Source organism: Camelus dromedarius, chromosome 4, assembly GCF_036321535.1.
Source record: "Camelus dromedarius isolate mCamDro1 chromosome 4, mCamDro1.pat, whole genome shotgun sequence".
Classification (NCBI taxonomy): domain Eukaryota; kingdom Metazoa; phylum Chordata; class Mammalia; order Artiodactyla; family Camelidae; genus Camelus; species Camelus dromedarius.
This window is the reverse complement of record NC_087439.1, coordinates 86,377,816-86,395,905: the sequence shown is the minus strand read 5'-3', so window position 1 is coordinate 86,395,905 and position 18,090 is coordinate 86,377,816. Positions and strand designations below refer to the sequence as shown.

At 42.2% G+C, this 18,090-nt stretch overlaps 1 protein-coding gene across 12 annotated transcripts in view; it reads left to right on the top strand.

Moving 5' to 3' along the window:
- Window positions 1-18,090, top strand: part of DOCK10 (dedicator of cytokinesis 10) — a 241,535-nt gene that overhangs the window by 67,637 nt on the left and 155,808 nt on the right. The gene's annotated exons all lie outside the window — the stretch shown is intronic.

Genomic DNA, 18,090 nt, shown 5'->3' with positions numbered 1-18,090 from the left:
ATAGATAGTAAGCAATTACATTCACTGGGAGCCACAGTGGCATGATTAATAATACATTCTAATTTCCCAAAGTAGCATTTCACTCGGCATTTAAACATGGCGCCTTGAAAAGTATGGGTTTTTTGGTATATAAGAAACATGGTTGGAGTGAAATTTATTTCTCTGAAAATAATCCTCTAAAAAGGAAAATATGATAAAGTTTTCTGTGATGCTTTCTCACCCTTCCTGTGTATATGAGTACAATTCAGGTTTCTCCTTAGAGTGTTTTCAGATAAATTCTTAAGAGATAGAGCAGCCAGCTTCAGAGTTACATGTGCTGTATGGGAGTTTTAGGGAAGCCACGTAAATTCTTAATAATTATGGAGCACCTGCTGTATTAGAGTTCCAAGATGAAGCTCTCTCAGAGTTAAAAAGGTAATTAAGCCACAGGCTCTGTGTCTAAGAAGATGCCGCCGGAAGAAGGCATTTGGCTGGTACTAAGTGAATACCATCTAAAGGGAAAGAAGGTAATGACCACGAGAGAAGCCCAAGGAAAGTGATGTGAGGTTTCAACAGAGGGATAAGGGAGCAGAAGTCCATCCTTGAAGGGCTGGATTGGGGGCTATATACAGACTCATACCGGGTGGTGAGGGCAGAGAAGTAAGTTACAGACCGGTCTTGTGTCTGAACTTTGACCTTGCCGTAGAAGGGTGACAAGCAATGCCTATTGTGGGGCAGGCAGTCAGCAAACATTTACTGAATACTTCCTGCATTCCAGGCTCTGACCCAGCTCCTGCACCGCCTGAAACTTGGGCCCTTTCAGGATTCTGACTTGATCTCCTTAAACTTGGCACATGCTGTGAAGTTAAAGCACTTGTCATTGACTAGGTCCTTCATTCCATGCATTTAAAAGGTTGAATGATTATTTGGGGGGAAATGCACATCATCAGTTCCTGAAAAGAGATGTTTTTTTAAAATCAACCTAATCCTTACTAATATTTTTTTAAGCAATTAAAAAGTTGATTAATAAAGATTCTCATCTTCTACCATAAGAGGGTCTCTTTTATCTGATGTAGTGATATTGACATAACCCGCCAAAGAGAAGCATTTTTGCTGTGAGCATCCACACGAGAAGTAACTTGGCCGTGTAAGTGGGCAATGCTGCCCTATGTCTCTACCTTTCACAATTCTGCATTCTTCCTTTTCCTAGCCTTGTGTCCATAAAGCATGAGTTCTTATTAGATTGATAATCCCTTCTAAAGAAGAAGAGGAGAAGAAAAATATATATATAATGAAGGGAAGGGAGTTCTGCTTTTTTTGGAGGAACTAAAGGAAAAGTGTAAACCTTATTAATTTGTTGACGATATTCAAGACTGGTAATCACATTTTCTTAGAAATAGTTAAAGGCCAAGATTTAACCCTGTGGAATAATTGTGGCTTTATTCCCGGTCCCTTGGCTCCTGTGCTTCTTTAAGCCCTTAAGAAGGAATTATTGGTGAATCAGTTGGTATCTATTTCAAACAGCTTTGGTTTAAAGACCAAGCTGTATTGAAGAATCATTTGCATTTAGAAAACGAGTGACATTAAATTTTGACTGGGTATCGAATGGCTTTTATTTTTATAGCAGCTAATCATTTGAAGAGTTTTAAAATTCACTTTAAATTCTATGGTGTATTCCTTTATAACATCCGTTTAAACACAGAGAGTCTTCTAAATTTCACCACAAGAGGAAAGTTCCCACAAGGGGCGTAATGTGTTCTAACCCTCTGCATCCTGCATTGTAGTCCGTCTCTCAGATAGAGAATTTTAAATAGATATTTTGAAAATGTAATATGTAGAAAATGGCTCTTTGGATATCAGACCAAATTACAGAAGCATGAGGATTTCAGACCAAATAATCTCTATGTCCCTGATGCTCATCCGGTGGGATCTCACACCAACCACAGAGACATCTCAAGTGCCTCTTTCCCTCCTTGAACTTTTCTGTCCTACTTTGCTCTGCTCTGCGATGGATATGAATATTATATTATCCCTCTGCACTTATCTGCATATTAAACCCTGCTTCCCAGGCATTATGAAACAACGGTTTTGAATGAAGGCACTTCAGATATCTTCCAGAACCAAATAGTCTTTCCCTGAGTTAACCCACAAAGGAGTGACTATGCTCCCTACCTGTAAGACCAACCTTATTAAATTTTATAGTGGAAGGATTAAATCCAAGCCCGGGAAGTTGCTAATTGTCCACTGCTAATGATATATCAAAATAACTTGGGGACAATGGGCTGGAACCTGCACTGGACAATTTCAGAAATTCATTATAACTGACTTTCCCCCTTCTCAGTCCCTCGTATCATTATCGCTGTTGTTTTTGAGCTACAAATTTCCCATTCTACGTTCCACTAACTCAGAATGTTCAATTTCTTGTCTTTCACGGTTTGAGCAAAGCTGGGAGCAATGCCAGGTTCCTATTGACAGCCTTCACCTTTTCCATGATTCTATTTTTTTCATGCATTTTTTTTTAACAGAGGGCAGAATTTGGTTTACAGTCCAAATGATTATTGGAATAGTGAGGCTAGGCAATTGGCATTTGTCATTTAATACAAAAGATGTCAGCAAAAAAAAAAAAGTCTTGACATCACATTTGGATTACACTCCTAGGACAATTTAGTCGTATAGCTTAACGCTGAGAACAGAAAGGTATGCCACTGGGAGACTGGATAGAGGCAGAGAGGGTGATTCACTGGCTGACCTCAGCCATCCCAGCAAGGAAACCATGTCTGTAGAAATGGCGGAATAGCCGAGAAAATGGCATTGGTGCTTTGGACGAGGATTTCTGGGATAAATCCATTACTAGGTGATCTCTTCTGGGATTAGTATGGGGAAATGTCAGTACAACTGACTTGTTGTTGGAGACCATGAGGTTGGGCAGAATCAGCTCTTGATCATCTTTCAAAGTGTAAGCAAATTACAACCATAGCGTATCTGGAAAGAGAACCATGAAGCCATTAAATTATTTCAGAGGCTCATGTGGTCTTTCGTCATGACTTACGTGATTGCCAACACAGGGACCAATACGAAGAAAGGAGAATAATATTCTCTTAGTTTTCCAAGGATAAATGTAGAGAATAAGTAAGAACGTTCATTAAGCTTTCATAGCTGCACTCTCAGAACATAATAGAGTTTTAGAGCTATCAGGTGTTTTCAAGATTATTTATAATCTGTTGTCCTTATTTTACAGAACAAGGAAAATGATCAACTTAAGTGCTGAGTTTCTTGTTCAGATATGGGATATATTCCTCAAAATGTATGGTGGAAATAATTTTAAACTTACATATAAATAATTTAGTATCATGATAACCATTCATATCAAAGTTATCTTTCTTTCATTGTTAATATGAAATTACTACTTAAAAATGTTTGCTTCCTCTTTAAAATAAATATTTTTATCACTTCTTTGAGGTTTTGTTTAGCACTGTGTTCCCATCACTTACATGAAGAGATGTTGGACCATGCCATTAATTGCCACGCCAATTTCTCCCTTGAGCTGACTGCTCTAGAATAGTTTTTATCTTGAAAAACTAAAGAAGAAATTTAGTGCACTGTAATGCTTTCTACGGCTTAATCAATGCCAGAAATATGCTCTTGTTCCATACATTCAAGGAAGGGGTGTTCTGGCGGGAATGTTAGAACCAAAACACGATTTTAGTACTACATTCAAGATATTGGTGCGTTATTCCCCTATGGGGAGTTCTTAGACGTGAATAAGGGATATGGTGTACACCTGGATGAACTACAAATATACTGGCAGTAGGAATCTTTAGGCTTGTTGTTTAATGTAGAGGGAGCAAGTTAGGCTTAGAGCAGATTCCTAGTTATAATAGTTTTACTAAAAATCATAATCTTAAATGTGACTTGAAGTCAGAGGTTCCAAACTCAAATGCCTGCAGGCCTTACAGGGAACAAGTGAATCAGGCTGGATGGGGAGACAGGTGGGAGTGGTGGGGAGCAGAGCAAACTAAAGCACCCACAGCCCATCCAAGGGGTATGGCTACTGCTCCACTTGGGCAATTTTTCCAATATCAGAAGGGAGTATTAGTCTGATCAGATCTTGAATTTTCCAAGAGAAGCAAATAACCAGGGCTTTTATGTAAAATCTCTCCATTTTTAAATGCTGGCAACTAATTCAAATATTTTGAAACACTATTGGCAGGCAAACACGATTGTGGGACCAAGTTGAGTCATACGCTGCCTGATTGTCATTCTCTTGAAAATTTTTATGAGTTTCACTTTAATTCACAGTTCCAACTTCAAGGAGCCAGTGAGAACACTGCCTGTAATATGTTGCAATATGTGTGACTCGTATGAATGGAAAATGATCTTGATGTTAATGTCCATGTAGGGCTGGAGATTATATTTTGACTTCAAGACATTGTGCCCTGTAACTCCTAATTCAGAAAGATTTCCACAGGTATAATTGAATAATAACAATCAGGCTGTCCTTTCTTGACTGTAAAACAATAAGAGGGGAATGTGGTAATAAATATCTGACACTTAATGTAATTTTTAGCAACATAGTGCAAGTAGAAGATGTGGATCCTAATGCATCAAATGCAACAAATCCTTTTAAAAATCTGTTTACAAACCAGACTAGAGATAGCACCACCTGTTGAAGGGAAGAGGCGGAGGGCGGGGCTGGAGGGAGGATTCAGATGTCCCATATTTTCACCTTAACTGGGTCGTGAATTACTCTCCATGCTGACTCCAGTGCTTAGTCAGAGCTTAGTACACAGCCATGAAAATCTGCCCCTGCCTTATCCTGTTAGACTGAGATTTCACAGAGGCTCAGTAAACTCAGAGCCATGTACCTAGATAGATGTTACCTTTTGTCCAGTTTAAGCAAATTGTTTTAAATGTTTATTTAAGTTATGTGTTTCTCTGATGGGCACAAGTATCTTGATTACATGGCTGAGAGCAGTCACTGCTGAGGGAAACAGGCGACTGGGCTGGTGCTCACTCCGGGGAAGGAAGAGAGCCCAAACTGGAAACGGTGCAGAAGCCTTACCCTGAAGCAACCAGCCACCATGTCACTGTCTCTTCGTTTTAGCACCAGTGCGACCCAGCAGCTGCCCTCATTTAGACCATCCTGATTCCTCACAGAAACTCCTGCCATTTCCCTCCACCCCAGAAAAGGTGCCCCTGTCATCATCGTTTTCCCAGGTGCTTTAAATCCTACCTCAAGTGTGCTGGATGCAGAGACCATTTCCCAGACTACGTGACGCAGAATAATAAGTGCTTTGTAAGAAAATGCTTCTGTGCAAAAATCAGAGTGGGAAATATTGCCTAGTACACACACACTTCTTAAGAGATTCACATTGCACTTTTTTTTTTTTTTTTTTTAGTTTTTATTGAAGTGTACCTGATTTACAATGTTAGTTTCAGGTGTACAGCACAGTGATTCAGTTATGCATATACATACATATATATTTTTTCTTTTTTCTTTTCAGATTATTTTCCATTATATGTTATTACAAGAAAATGAGTCTAGTTCCCTGTGCTGTACAGTAGGTCCTTGTTGTTTACCTGTTTTATACACAGTCACGTTACGTGTTTCAAACCTCTGAGAGCTCTTCAGTGAGGAAGCCAGTTTAGCTTTGTTCCGTCCACTGTTTCTCAAGTTCATTTGACATTGACTATCTTCTGTCTGGGACACTGGCCCACGCACCTTGAAGTTCTAGAGCACAGCTTGGGAAATGCTAATATGGACAAAAGGGACACCGTTTAAGGCTTCTGAGCTGGGGAATGACAGGGTCAGACCTGGCAGTAGACGGGAAGATGGCTGCAGTGAGCTGCTGATTAAGAGAACATGGGTAATCACTAGACTTGATGATGGGCTGGCTATGCAGAGGGCGGATAAGGGAAACAGATGAGGAGTGTCCGGTCTCCAGTTTTATCAACTATGAAATGGTGTTCTTAGGGTGATGATAAGGTCGGATGGAACAGTATTTGGAAGGAAAGGCAATGAGCTTTTCGTTGGTTTGTTTGGGTTTGAGCACTTAACAGAATATTTGGGGGGAAAAATAAGATGTTTTTCTCTGTGTGATTTTTTTTTTCAGGCTTTCTAACGCAAACCTCCCATTACCCAAGTGCCGGATCATCGGCCTCTCAGCTCTGTGAAGGCAAAGAAGTTATTTCATTTTTCTGATTTCCCTAAATACTTAGCACAATATCTGCACCCATTTTCAGAGTAAATAAATGGTTGCAAAAATTATATGGTTACAGACAGAAAACGGCTTTAGCTAAATCAAGGGGAATAAAGAGCGAAGGCGGGAGGTAGCGCATCAGGCAGAGGCAGACTCACCAGCAGGCCCTCGCGAGCTCGGGAAGGAGGAGGGCCCCCCGGGGCTGTCATGTGCAGATCTGCGGCGGCCTTTGGTATCAGTCATGGCTTCCTGTCATTCTTCTCAAGGCTCAAGAGAAAAGAGTCTTTCTACTCCAGGTGTGGTCAGGGCCCTTGTTGGACGTGCTCTGGAAGATGAGGGGCTGGAGAAGATGTCCCCATCAGAAGATCAAAGACTATCAGTAAAACGAGTGGGTGTGAAAAAAAAGTGAAAATTCTTTTCAATCCTCCGTTTACGGACCATATTAAGGACCATGTCATCTCGTGAGATGGCTATTTGCTTCTGAAATGAAATCTAGCTGGAAACGGAGCGAGGGACAGGTAGTGTTTTGGGGTGTACTGTACGGACTTGGGGTGCAGACAGAGGCGGTCTGACTACACATTGTCTTTCGTTTCCAGTTGGCACTTGACATTAAAATAAAGCAGACACAAAGCTTTATTTTCTCAGCCCAGTCTTAGACTATCTGAAAATGAAAAAGGCTTTAGATCGAAGAGGTCCAGAGAGGTTTACTGCTTTGCCCAAGGTTGCTCAGATCATCAGTGAGTGGACTGATTTTTGACTACCGGCCTCCTGACCACTATCTGATGCTCTTCTCAGTAGGAACACAGATGCACTCCACCTAGAAGGGAAAAAGAAACGACATCCCAATGGCAGTCTCCACCCAGTAGTTCTGGGCACAGAGAGATAAGAAGTGAACACAAATTCACAACTGTTTTCTGAGATTGTAACCCTGAATGCCAATGAAAGCAAGCGGGAGGCCAGTTTTAAATGCTGCCAAAGATCTTATGATGCAGTCTAGGGCACGGACCTCCCAATCTGTGACATCCTTGCACACCGGAGCAAAGTCAGATTAAATATCTCCTTGTCAGTGTACTTTAATACCTTACTGTGGCCTTGGAAAGTTCTAAAAAGAAGGAAAAGAAAGAAAAAAAGAAAGTGCAGTGCCCTTTTCTCCTGGTCACAACACCAAATTGGTAATTACAGTGTTGGTATTTGTCACATGCCAGCAAAGGACCCAGCACAGTTCAGACATAAAGACAGGACTGTTTCTTGCCCTGGCAATTGACAGTCTTAGGCAGAAAAGTAACCATGAAAAGAGGAAAAAAAGCATATGATATTGGTTAAATCTTGGCTTTCTTAACTTCCCTGGCATCGGGGTCTTTTGTGCAGGATGAAGGGAGAGGACAGAAATGGGATCACTGGAAGCCTTGGAAGCCTTTGCAGTTTGTGCACAGTGGGAATTTGAAAATGAACCCATCCATTTTTGAACTGTCCTTTCCTTTCCACTGCCACTTTCAGAGCAGCTAGTCCCTGCTTGTGCCGTTGCTCCCACCTCCTGGTGCTCAGGGCTTCAACCCCTGGGACCATCTGCACCCCTGAGTCCACACAGCCCAGCTTGAGACCACTCCTCAGCGCAGCCCAACTGAGAGTTAACATCCAGCATGAAAATAAAATGTGCATTTTATTATTCTCCAAGCAGTGTGCTAAATATTCAGCAAATATTCTCTTATTAAGCCTCGCAGCACTCAGTGAGGCAGGTGCTGGGGTTCTCCTCATTTTACAGATGAAAAGCTCGAGTTCAGAGAGGTTGAGTAACTCGTCCAGAGACCCCCCAGCAAGTAATTGGGAAGGCCAGGAATCCAGCACAGGGCGACTGACTCCAGCACAGTGATCTCGCCCACAGTGGCCAGTGCCACTCCCGGCTTTATCTTCCACGCCGTTAAAATGCCTGTTTTCATCTCCAACTTCTTGGGGCTTTGCCTTGGTGGCCGGCTTGCCTCTAGTGATGTATCATGCTAAGTTACTGAAGATTTAATGGCTTCGGATCTTTTCCAGTCAAGTGATAGCCGGACTTTATTAGGGACATTCCAGAACTGAAACAGGAACCCAGATGCATAGACTCATTCTGATAGTGGGATTTTGAGGCATATAGAGAAGTGACAGAGGGGACTGACTTGAAGGCCAGTGGCCCTGGGGTTCTTCCAAGCAACTGACTCTCAACTTAGCTTTCAAGAGGAGCTAATCCTGGTCTAAAGAGAGGTATCCATCATCTTCCAGGAGGTCTCTGGGCCTAAAAGCCACCAACAAAACAGTACTGAGGCAGAATAATTTGCATGAGGATTGCACCAGAGATTTTCAGATTTTCCCCCTTCTCCCCCCTCCCTCCAGAGGACACTTAACAGTGTCTGAAGACATTGTTGGCTGGTACAGCAGGGAGATGGGGTGTTACTGGCATCTAGTGGGTGGGGCCAGCCAGGGATGCTGCTAAACACCTGCAACACACTAGGACAACCCCCTATAAAAAGGAATGATCTGGCTCCAAACGTCACTAGTGCTAAGTTAGAGAAAACCCGATTTAGCCAGTAACCGAGAGACCAGTATGACCAAGGTGACAGAAGTCCAAGCAGAGAAATGGCCAAGGAGGAGGAAATGAAGTAAAATTGAAGGATGGATGGGGCCCGTCTGAGGTCGTTTTCAATGGCTGGTTACACTCCAGGGTTTTCTCCTCCGTCCCCCGAACATTTTGGGTGGCGTAGCTGGTTAGTTAATTCTGCCTCTTGGAGTATACCTAAGAGAAAGAGAATATTTGATTTTATAAATAAGATCTCAGGTTAGTGACAAAAAAAATTTTTGTGCTGGGAGTAGTGCACCATTGGAAACTGTTATATGATTTTTCTGGCTAAGAAAACTATTGGGTGAACCAGCTTCTGGTCCTTGTTTCTCCGGGTGTGGTCTCTGTAGCATCTTCAAATGAATCACGAGGCTGTTTGTTATAGAGCCAGATTCTCGGACCTCCTGTCAGACCTCCTGACTTCCTTGATGCACGCAGGAACCCGTGGTTTTAACAACCTTCCCATGAGATTCTTGCACACATTGGAGAGTGCCTGCTTTGGGGGTTCTTATAAATTATAAAGGCTTCTTTCAAAGTCTTCCCATTATTATTCAGCCTGGACTCAGGTCTCCATGCCTGTGCGAAGTCCTCCTTGACCTCTACCTTGTGTTCTTTACTCATAGTCTTCATTCGACACTTAGTTTCCACCGTCTTGTATTTCTAGGGATGTTTTGTGTGTATCAAGACCTCCGCACATGGACTGTGCGTGGGTGCTCTGTCTTAATCCTTTGATACCCAGCACTGGATCAGGACCAAGACATGTTTGGCACAGAGTCAGAGCCTCTCGCACGTGTACCGAGTCTCATAAACCAGGTTTTAGAGAGATACTGGTGCCCTTTTCAGAACTAGCCAATCTTTATTTTCCTGTTGTTTTTGTCCTTTTGTCCACCTGGCGAGGTGCTGAACAGACAGCGAGAAGTCAGTTTGTCCTTTCACTGGGGATCCTGGGGAGCTACTGTGTGTGTCAAAAGGTCAAGAATTTACTGCAGTGCGCACAGCTAAAGAAAGAAAACCCAGCAATTAATTCTCTGCAGAACACAAAGAAGCCTTTGATGGAAAAGTCAAGACCCTTTCATTATTCTCCAATTTCTACAACGCAAGGCATTAAACACTTAAATTAGACACTCAAAGTATTAGATTAGCTTCGCCTCCTCCCAGTAGAGGCCTTAAAGGATATGAATGCATCATGACATCATTAAAGAAATGTTCTTGGGGGGCAGACTGGCTGCAGAAATTGCAGCTCGACTGTCAGTCAGATCCACTAGCAAACAGTCCTCGTGCTGAGCAGCTGGTTGCTTGCAGGCTCAAGGTTTGGCACTGACGTGACAATTTGTTTCCCGTCAAAATTGCTTAGGTAAGAATGCTTTATTGCTCTCCCTTGGTAAAGACAGAACAAGACTACCACAAGGATGGAACATATGTGATGTTGATGTTACATAAACCAGCTAGTTTTTCCCTTGGAGCTTCGTGGATTTGGAAAGACCTTGACTTCTCCATAAAACACGTGGTTTTCGGGGTAATTATTCAACATGGGCTGACATTTATATTGAAAGCAAGGTGATTAGCAATTGGAAAGACTACAGGAGGGCAATTTGGGGGCGCTTGTTTTATTTTAAAAGAAATAACTCTGGTCTGCAGTTAACTTTGCCAACAGTGGGAGGCTGGCGTGGGATCAAGCCAGCCAGCAGAGAGAATGCCTACGTCTCCAGGGGGAAATGTCTGTTGGGTGATGGTCCCAAGAAGATCAATGATAATGGTATTGATTCAGACCCTCAACCCCCATTTGTGTGCCTTCACCTGACCACTGGCGAGAGAAATTATCTGCCAAGACCCAGAATGCTTTCTGTCTTCTTTAAAAGACAGAGGATTAATAGTCCAGGGAAAAATACCTTGCTTTGGGGTTGATGATGCTTTTAGTGGAAAAAGAACATTATATTCTAGGTGAGGAATTAGCTGCACGACTTTTTAAAGAGCATTAACAACCCAGGGTGTGTTATTTGTATGAAACATATGCTTAGAAAATCACAGAGTAGCTGTGGTATGTTTGTTGTTGTTGTCATGTTGTCAGGCTCGGGCCCTGAGTTTGGTGGCACGGGGGTGTGAGTTAAAGTGTGGTTTCTGTAAGTATGAATTCTTGCTCCGTAGAGTTTCCCCATTTTGCACCAGCTCGAGCTAAAGCTGACTTCTTGAGGGTAGCTGGAAGCCTTTACTGTAAATCAGAAAAAACTTCAACATGGGTGATAAATTCCTAAATACTCATCAGGAAGTTGAGAAAAGGGTAAAATTAAAATCAGTGTTCCTCACTTCCTAAATATTGCAAGATATTGGTAAGATATATGAGTATCTCTCAGCCTTAATATTTTTCCTGGTGGAATGCTGTGACCAGAGATAAAGTCCACGATTGAAAAGATAAAACTAAAATCACTTCATCGATTGCTGTTGGATTCAAAGATGTGCTCACTAAACTGTAAGATGTGTTCTTGATCCCTCTCACTCCCATGAAATCCTGATTAAGTGGGAATTCTCACCTCCTAAGACCTATTTAAGTTCAATAAAATAAACAAATATCACTACAACTTAATGCATGTTTGGAGGGCCATGAATGGACTACTCTGTTATTTTAACACAGTAAAAATCATTTATGTTATGCACATGCACACACACACCCCAAACACACACATCACACACGCAGCACCCCCCCACAACTGCAATCTGTTTCTATTTTTAGCCTGTCTGAGTTCTCCCTCAGTGCAGTCCATGCTGAACGACTCAATTTTCTGTGAAATTTCTGAATATTTCCCATTAAAACGAATGCTATTTGGATTTGAGGTTAGCAGACAAAAACTGCCATGTTCCACAGATGTTGCCCACGGAAAGCCCTACACTTAGAAACATAAGGTTTTGCTGTGTTCATTTCAACTCCCCTGAGATAGCTAGGGCTCTCTGATCAGTAACTCTGAGCCATTCAGTCTTGACCTTTGTCGTGGAAGTCGTGAGCCTGAGGATGGGGAGCTTAAAGAGCACTTCTGCCTGGGGCCGGCTCAGGAGGGACCACAGTGAGGGAGGAAATGGCTGCTGCTGCTGGACTCCTTTAAACAAGGTAGGCAGGGCGGAGCAGAACCTGGGGATGACCGTGGACCAGCCTTGTTTTGTCCAATGAGAGAAAGGCTGTGAAGCACCCAAATCCCCAGGCACAGGGAAAATCTCTTGGAAATGGAAGAGAAAAATGTAGTAAAATGAGTTACCTAAACATTCTCTCACAATGAAGTAGGAATCACAGTACATGCTGACAGGCTCCCCGGGTCAAGTAAGTTAGAATAAAGGTAAGATGGATGAGAAGCTAGTAGAGAAAGCAGGTGGAAATGAATGGGAAGTGCTTTACCAGTTGCTCAATTTCGCGTGGTGGATTCAGGTCTGACATCATGTGTGGCTGTCTAAGTCTTAACCACCAAGTTTTCAGTTACTCTGCATCCCTGAGGGTGCTTTCTGGGTAATTTTTATCAAGCTGGTTCAGATGCATTGTCAAGGAAATGAAAGTTTCTGTCCTCCGCTTTCTTAGTTTCCACGAGGCTGTCATTTGTCACTTGTACAGTCTGTTCAAATACAGTGCAAACACAAATATGAACGTTTTAGAGATGACCTCATAGCTTGTTGCCTTCAGTGTAGTGCCTTTGTTTTCTGTGTTTATATATTTGATTACTTCTCCACCAATATTCATCTTCCAAATTCATCTTTTTGGTTCTGCTCTCTCTCCCCGCAACTGTCGTTCTCTTTCTCACCTTTATTTCACTGCCAGTTTTTTTCCAGGAAATGACCTATAAGCCGAATGTCTATTTCCTCTCACTCACGTCTCAGCTCCACTGCAGCCTGCACCCACCTCACTGTTCAGCCAAAATGGCATTTAAAGTCCAAGTACTGTCCTCACCTACACCTTCTCAGAACATTCTTGATGTTAACGTTGTTTTTAAGAGATAAGTGCAAAAACCAGGTTGTGATCCAGAATAAGACTGTGCGAGAGACAATTTTCTAAAGCTACATCTCCCCCACCACCAAGACTCTCTGATTGTTCAATGAAACACTCATCTTTGTACTGCTGTGAAGGGACTTTACGGATGTCAATTAAGGTTACTTATCAGGTGGCCTTAAAATAGAGAAATTAACCTGGATTATCCATGTGGAACCAATCTAATCACATGAGGCTATCTTAATAGGCAACACTTTTCTCCAGCTAGAGTAGAAAGATGCAGAGAAGAGATGTTTAGGAGAGAGGAAGCAAAAGGAAAAGTCAGAGAGAGTCAGAGTGTAAGAAGGATTCATCCCATCATTTCTGGCTTAGAAAAAGATCATGAGCCAGAGAATGCAGGTGGCCTCCAGGAGCTGACAGTGACCTTGGCTGACAGAAAGCGGGAAACTGGGACCTCGGTCCTACAACTGCAAGTAATTAAATTCTGCCAACAACCTGACTTAGCCTGGCACCAGATTCTCTTCTAGAGTCTCCAGAAAGGGACACCACCCTGCTGACACTCGAATTTCAGCCTTGTGAGGTTCTAAGCCGAGAATTGGCTGAGCTGTGTTGTATCCGGATTTCCCACCCACAAAACCTATGAGAAAATAGTGGGTGTTGATTTAAGCTATAAACGCATGGTAATCTGTTACAGCAGCAATGGAAATCTGATACAGACTACCAGAACTTTTTCTCAAATTTCTGATATCTTAGCATTCAAATTCCTATTTCTTCTAAAACATGGTTAAGATTTGTCCTCTTAATTACATTCTAAACATAAACCCAGATGCTTATCTGTTGAAAATCGCAAACCTAGTTTCTCTGTCTGGACATCATGGGGTCCAGACTTTGAATATGTATATAAGAATTTGTGTATCTTGTATGTACATCCATATGCATACATAGGTGTGTCTATACATAAATACATATCTAGGTAGACCTGATAAATACCAATCATATTCAATAAAGAATAGTTTACATACATGGGAATCTTGGTCATATATGCACATATATGTATTTTTCCTCATTGTTAGGCAGTAATATATTATTTCATGACAATCTTGTAAGCTATATACTAATTGCTTCATTGTATATGTAAGAAATAGGCAGACAGAGGTCAAGTAACTTGCTGAGGTTATCTAATAGATAGCTGAAGAGGATTCAAATATAGATCTGTCTGGGTCTAAGACTGCAATGTCCTTAGTTTTCATCTTGCTTACTTCACACACTGGATCTTTTTGGACATTCTTGGGTCCTACATCCATCTCTGCCCGGATGCCATGTGTCACTTTCCTTAAACTCCCCTCCTCAGTGCATCAGGACACCACACTGTCCTGGTAGTCTTCCCCCATATCTCTGTACCTTCTCAGTTTCCTAAATTGCCTTCTGTTTATCATATGTAAAAGAATTTCAAGATTGTGTTCTCAGTTCTATGCTACTTTGTTCTCCAAAAATTCAGTTCACTTTTAGACTTTCAATTTTAACTCTTTCGATGACTTTCAGTTTCACATCTTGAGTCCTGACTCCTTCCCGAGTTCCAGGCACGTGTAAAACAATGGTACTAAAAATGCCCATTTTTCTGTCTTCTTGATCTGACATCAACATGTCTAAATCATCATGAGTAGAAAAAGAAGTCTTGTCTTCTTACTGCCCTGTGTCTTTCAGTCGTATCACCCATCCCCCTGATGGCCAAACGCAGAAACCTGCTGGCATTTTGGACCTCTCTTCTGGTTAGCAGCATGGGCTCTGAAGCTGGACTGCCTGGGTTTAAATCCCAGCTTGACTTGTTTTGGGACCTTGGGCCAATTGTTTAACTTCTCAGGATGCAACTGCCTTCCTCTGTAAAACTGAGTGGTGATGATGATGATGATGATGATGATGATGATGATGATGATCTCCACCTCACAGCATTGTTGCATGATTTAAATAAGCCACTATAAACATTTAGATCAGCAGCCAGCACCTGGTACTTGCTTGATAAATTTCAGCCGTCATTCATTTTCCATTTCACTGACTGATCTTCATCTGTGAAATCTATGGTTATGTTCCTGATGGCAGCTTTTCTGCCCTCCACCACTGTCTGTTAATACCTGCTTTAATACAGATTGCCTTTTGATCATATTCCCCAAAATCTAGCCTATGAATAATTACCAAATGAAGCTTCCAAAGGCACAATTTTAATTGCAGTTCGAAAAGTCTTCAGTTGTGCAGTGGTTTCCCGTGGCTTTCAGGATACAGTGGAGAATCTTCATTATCTTGTCATTCAAATCCTTCCATGAACTGGCCTCGGCTTCTATTTTCAATTGTTTCTACTTCTCCTCTCCTCCTCAACCCTTGACTGTAGACAGGCTGGACTTCCTACTTTTCTTAAATATTTTTTCTTGGCCTGCCTCTTAGTTTTCATGATAGCTAATAATTATGCTTACTATGGATCAGGCAATGTGTTGAAATCGTTAAGAGTGTCATCTCATTTATCCTCGTAAAAACTTTATGATGTAGCTACTATGCTATCCCTATTTTACAGATGAGAAAACTGAGGCCTGGGGAGGGTGAGTGATTTGCTGAAGGATATACAGTTAGGAATTGGTGGACCCAGGACTTGAACCTAAGCTGATTCCAGATCCCCTGGCTTTAACCGTTCTATCTTATGCCTTCTCTAAGCTTCACTTCCCTTTCCTCAAGCATCCTTTACCCCTCTCCTATCTATTTGACCCCCACCTAATATTCAAAGCCCCCTGCCCTTAGGTTCTGTCTTTACTGTAAAGCTTTCCCAGTCTGCTTTAAACTTGAGTGAACTCCACTGTCAGGTACAAGCTTCTCAAGGCCAGGACGGGTGTTACACATTTCTCATGAAGCCCAGCAATGCCTTGAGTATAGAACTTAATTAATTTTGATCAGTGATTGGTACTAGATTTCTTTACTAATGAACTTGACAGTGACTCCTTGTGGTTGAGCCAGCTAATCTCATATTTCTCTTTATTGCCCATCCCTGCCCATTGTCCTAGTTAGGTTCCTTGATTGCCAACACGGGCCTGAACTGAAACAGACAAGGAATTTATTGGAATGATGCAGGGTACCCCAGAATGTTAGAGAAAGAGACCTGGTCTAAAATCAAGGAAGAGGTCCCCAACAGGACCATCCATGGAACCCCAGACTCCATGCTACTGGATTGTCCCCTCCTTTGCAGCCACTGTAGGTTATGTCTATCTGACGTCCCTCCATGCTGCCTTCTTGAGCCAGTATTTAAGGCAGCTGCAGTCAACAGCTCAGCAAAGGGAGAAATGAGTCATCCCCACATTGCAGAAGTCGGGGCTTCAGGATAAAGAACTGTGACGCCTAAAGCGGAATAGAGAGAGGAGACACAAATATTCGAAAGAGAGGAAGTTGCTTGCGAGTTTCTCAAGACTGTTAAGTGTTTCATTATAAAACGACATTCCTATCTTTTCAGACCCTGAGTTGGGGACTTAAGGTGACATGAATAAGAGGGTCCACAGATGGACTTCAGAGATCTGTGACCCCCCCGACCGTGCACACACATTTTCTGAGTCCTTACATTTTTCTGGTGCGTGAGTATAGTTTGTACTAGATTCTCAAATAGCCCCATGATCCAAGATCTAGCTATTAAAATATTAGCATAACCTTACCTCGGGAAACCAGCTGACCCAGAGGTGACCTCACCTAATATCATAGAAGGAAAAAAGTTAACTGTGAAACTTCTGCATGTGCTATCAGGTACCTGCTCATCTGACAGATGCCAGAGGGTCGCTCAGAGGGTGCAGTCTGTTTAGAGTGAAAGCAGACGGTGAGATTGCCTAATGTCCAAGGACCATGGCTCTGAAGGGCTCCTGCTCTGTGGAGTCCTTGGATGTCTACTTAAACCAATTACAGAATAACAGTATAGTTTACCTCCTCAGCTGTTGTTTTTCTAGCATCTTGCTGTTTTTCTCAGAGTTTCTGGAAGAAGCTTCCTCAGTCTCCATACTTCAGCGAGGAATGAGCAGTGTCTTTTTTAGCTGTCTGGCACAAATTGCTGCCTGACAAAGTCAAGGCACACACGTGGCTGGAATCTGGCGTCTGTGTGCACTCTGGTTATTATTGGGGAAATCAATGATATTTGGGATGGCCTATGTCAGGAGAAGGCAATCATAATAAAGAGGAAGACTTGTTCCATATTAAATAGTAATAATGAGGCTTATTAAATAAGCAGACAGCATCTGTCTAGTGCCTTGTTGGAACTCGCTGGTTAAGTGAGAGCTTCCCTGAGGATCGGCACCTTCATTACAGAATCAGAACAGTGTTTGCAGAAGTGGCTTCTCAGGGTGAGATAAGGATGTCTTATTCCACTTTATGACCAAAAAAAAAAAAAAAAAAAAAAAAAGGACGAAGAGGCATCCAAAGTGCCAAGGACGCACAGTCTGAGTCCCCTTAGCCCTTGGACAAGGCATTCATGAAACCTTCAAAAGGGGGGGGGGAATGGTTGTTTGGGTTATTTGGGAAGCTCTGGGAAGCTGGAGTGGTCACCACGATGCTAAAGGCATCTCAGAAATGGAAGCACCAAACCCACAGCTCATGTGTTTATTCATTATTCTCCTCCTCTTTTCACTCTCCCCGTTTCCATCTGTACCCTGAGTCCTCCTTTCCACTAGGACGTGTGTGAAATAGCCTTGTTATTTTTCCTTCTTAAGGTTCAAAACTTCTAGAATACTGAGGACCTTTTGCACGGAAATTGCTCTCCTGGTTAAGTTTCTTGTTTGCGTCCACATCACACATCATACTGTTCTCTGCACAGAGATGCCCCTGACAGGTGCCTGCGAAACTGACTCCCTGACGTAAGAGTGGGTGGTTCGCATCCTACTCAGGACTCACCTCCAAGGAGAGTTGGTAGGACCTTCTGTCTCGGTGGTCATGGAGATCAGTCCTCAATGGAAGTATTCCTTTAACTTTCTTGTTAACTGGCACGGTGCTTCCTTTAGCACCTGCATCAAACTGATGGGTACCCCACTGAGTAGGTCCATCCTGCAGGTGAAGAAACAAACTCTTAAGGAGGCTGAATGACTGTCTCACACAACAATCATTTTTAGAAGCAATCTTCCTAATGTTTAATCAGTTATTTCTGTGGCCTCCAAATATTTCTGTTGCACACACCTAGTAGGAAAAAATTGACCTGTCTTGTATTCTACATTTATTTATAAATTCTTACCAATAGCTAATATTTCAGAGCACAATATTCATATGAGACAGGGTTGATTGTTAAGCACAATAAATGTAAGCCCCTCATTTATTCTTCTATTAAATGATTATATATTAGAATCTTCTGG